Source organism: Mustela nigripes, chromosome 1 (genome assembly GCF_022355385.1).
Source record: "Mustela nigripes isolate SB6536 chromosome 1, MUSNIG.SB6536, whole genome shotgun sequence".
NCBI classification, from domain to species: domain Eukaryota; kingdom Metazoa; phylum Chordata; class Mammalia; order Carnivora; family Mustelidae; genus Mustela; species Mustela nigripes.
Genome location: NC_081557.1, coordinates 13,095,439 through 13,098,856, shown reverse-complemented (window position 1 = coordinate 13,098,856; position 3,418 = coordinate 13,095,439). Strand labels below are relative to the sequence as shown.

General features: G+C 47.9%; 1 protein-coding gene across 1 annotated transcript in view; it reads left to right on the top strand.

Moving 5' to 3' along the window:
- Positions 1-2,161: 2,161 nt before the first annotated feature.
- Positions 2,162-3,418, top strand: part of LRRC55 (leucine rich repeat containing 55) — a 7,309-nt gene continuing 6,052 nt past the window's right edge. Inside the window, exon 1 of the mRNA XM_059405340.1 lies at positions 2,162-2,558. The gene's annotated coding sequence lies outside the window, so the exon portion shown is untranslated. The remainder of the gene's footprint in view (positions 2,559-3,418) is intronic.

Below are 3,418 nucleotides of genomic sequence, written 5' to 3'. Positions count from 1 at the left end.
ATATATTATATATATTATATATATATATATTATATATATATATATATATAATGGTCTTACATGCAATGGTTGGTGGAGGGCTTTCTGAAGGTTTTGATGCTTATTCTGTACCAGAATACATTCAAATCACGTGCAAGTGGGATATTTTCCTTTCTTTTCCTACTTCTGTGCAATTTGTTTTCCCTTCTGCATAATGATTTCAGTAATTTTATACTCTGCCTTGTATTTCATTTTATTTCTTCATTTAACAAACACATCCATAGTGCCTTATTAACAACAACTCATATAACATAAAATACCTCCATGAGTTAAATACCATCATTATTATCCCAATTGTAAAGACTAGAAAACTGTTGTTTCAAATATAACAAGGTGTTCTTGCCTAGATCGGATTTTTTAAGGAAACTGTCACAGGTATGTTTGTTTACTCATATTATTGTTCTTAAGGGAAAAATAAATTTCATATTATGTAAAGGAAGAAAACCTCCATTCTCTATCACTTGTTTTTTTTTTAATGTGCCTTTAATGTGCCAACATTAAATATTGAAATGTTCTGATTACCTTTCTTAGTCTCTATTGATACCATTATGTCTTCTCTCATTTTTCGGTGAATGTTAATAATGCATCATGCTAGCTCTGCTTTACTGAAGCCAACAGTCCTTGTTTACAGTGGGTTACTTGCCTCTGAATGTTGCTCTGTTTTATGCATTAAGATTAACATTTTATTTCCAAGCTCATAAATGAGTTGGAGAACCATTCCCTTTTATAAGGGAGGGGGAGACACAAATCATATTTACCTTGGCCAATTCAATATATCAATATTAATGAAGTGGCTACCATGTTAGTCTGCATCAGACACCACAGAACATGAAAGATTAAAAATGAGCATAATTATGAGGACAATGCTTAACAGCAGAACTCCTAAGATCATAAAGGAAAGAGAATCATGATAGGGAAGACAATGATTTTGAGGACTCTGTATGTGCCTAGAATCTGTACAACTTAACAGGTGATTTCTGCTCCTCGATTTTGGTTTTCCCCAAAGACTTGAGATATTACTTAAGCAGAAGAGGCCCCAGATCAACTAGATGAACATAAAGGACTAACGTGACCTCTGTAAGTATGAAGTCTTCACCCATCATCCTAGCAGCTAGCTATATGCCTATCGTGTAGCCAAGCACCCGACTCACAGTGAGTGCTTGATAAACAATTTTATTAAAATGAAGACATGAGCCAGCTCTTGGACCAAACCAAGTGGTGAGACTGGTTTTTCAAAGGCAAGGTGGCTAGAAATTCATTCCATGGGTCATCAAGAAAAGAAATGTTGCAATGACTTTTTCTTCATGTGAGGTCAGTCTGTGAGGGGAGGGGGATAGGGAGCGTGGAGAAGTGAGAACGGGGTGGCCAACAGAGTCCTCGGGACCTGGAGAAAGAGGTCAAAACTACAAGGTTTTCTGGAAGCTTCTGCTCTCCTAGAAAGAGAACTGAGTGTATCTGCAGCCCCAGGTACCTCACCTAGACCTGTCACTTGGCCCTTTGCATCCCAAAACTCTCCGAGCTTGTGGGGTCAGGACTTAGAGACAATTAAGGAACACAGAAAAATTCCCACCTTCCATAACTGTCTCTGACAAGCCCTGAGCCAGTCCATCCAGCCACCTGGTACCTGGTGACCAAAATACATGCAGACTCAGGGAAGCAGATGCTACACATGGGCTGAAGAGCTATGTCCCATCAAGTGAGCACTTCTCCTCTTTCCTTCCATCCTTATTCATGTCTTCATGCCTTCCCCAATTTCTCCCCCTACCCCTGGAGAAGTTCCTTTCCCCTTTCCAACCCTCCTTTATTTTCTCTGTTGGGCCCTCCCCCATCTCAGATTCCAGATGCTTGCATTGCCCCCTCTCCAGCCTCTCCCACTGGGCCCTTTGCCCTCTCCCCCTGCCTGCTCCACTGCCTTTGCCCCTGCCCCGCCCCCTGCCTCCTCCCCCTAAGGCCCCACTTCCCCTACCATGAGGACCCCCTCCCCACAGCAGGTGGCTGTGAATTCTGCAACTGCTTCCTTCTCCTCTCTCTCATCTTGGTGGGGTCCATAGCCAGCTCTCCTGTTGCTCAGAGATGTGGAGGCAGTTGCTAAGAGACAGTGAAACGTCAGTACCTGGCCCTCGAGGAAAAAAAGGGAGCGAAAAAGGGAGAGAGGAGGGGGAGAGAGGAAAGGAAGGCGGAGGGAGGGGAAGACCTGGCGGAAGCCACAAACCCGAGCAGCCTCAGCACCAGCTGAGTTTCGGGAAGAAGCATTCGGATTCTGTGAACTTTCTTCTAAGCATCCTCGCTCTGATTCCCCTTTTGAGTCAAAAAAGGGGAACTGGCCAGGCACCAGGAGCACAGGACAGGAAACCACCAAGGATGCTGCCCCGGGATCCAGGAGCCATGGAGGAGGAGAGGCCGGGGGAGGGGAAGTGCCGGGGAGGCAATCTGTTCTCCTGAAGCAGCAAGCGGGATTCCAGCCTGACGGAGGGAGACCCATGTCTGCTGCAGATTGATGGCTGTGTCCTTGGAACAGAGTAAGTGGGCTCCTGAGAGCCTGTGGAAATGCAAGGCGAGACCCTGGGGTTCATAAAAATGGGTCTGGATAAAGAAGCTGGGTGATTTCCCAGTGGGCGGGATGGAGGCTGGAAGTGCTGGGAAGGGAGGCAGTGCTAGACCGAAGGGGAGAGGGAGGACAAGTGAGGACATCCAGGGGCCACGGAGGATGTGGGTGGACAGCAGGGCTGAGACACCGGGTGTGTCATCGTGTGATCGGTCTCTCTGCCTGACCGAATGTGGGCGTGGGCTCACGCTGGGGGGCAGAGTGTGGTGCTTGTAGAAAAGATTAGGGTGTGGGGGGGGGGGAAGTCGGCGGGGGGGGGCAGACTGGAAAGGGGGCTCTGCAGAAGAGCGTTTACAGAAGAAAGCTGTAGAGGATACTGGGGGGTGTGAGGGCAGGGCAGGGCAAAATGTGGGGGGTTCACAGGAGAAAAATGTATGCATGTGTGTATGTGCGTGTGTGCGTGTGTGCGTGTGTGTGTGTGTGTGTGTGTGTGTGTGAGAGAGAGAGAGAGAGAGAGAGAGAGAGAATGCGGGAGAGAGCGAGGGAGGGAGACGGAGTGCTAACTGTGTCTGAAAAGGGGTTTGCAAACGACCTGCAACCTGCGCTTGTGTGCCTGCTTTCTTAGAGAGTTATTCAAGGGTGGGCTGTTTGGTGCTGAGGGGCGAGGCTAGGAGGAGAAGCAAATGTATCTCTCCAGGACAGAATCCCGGAGGAGGACGGGCAACCACAACGTGAGGGTGGGGTCTGAGCCCACTGCTGCCCCACCTGACCCACAGTGCGCAGAGAACTCTATGGCCAGTGGCAAAGAAGGGGGCAGGGAACTAGGAGGGGACG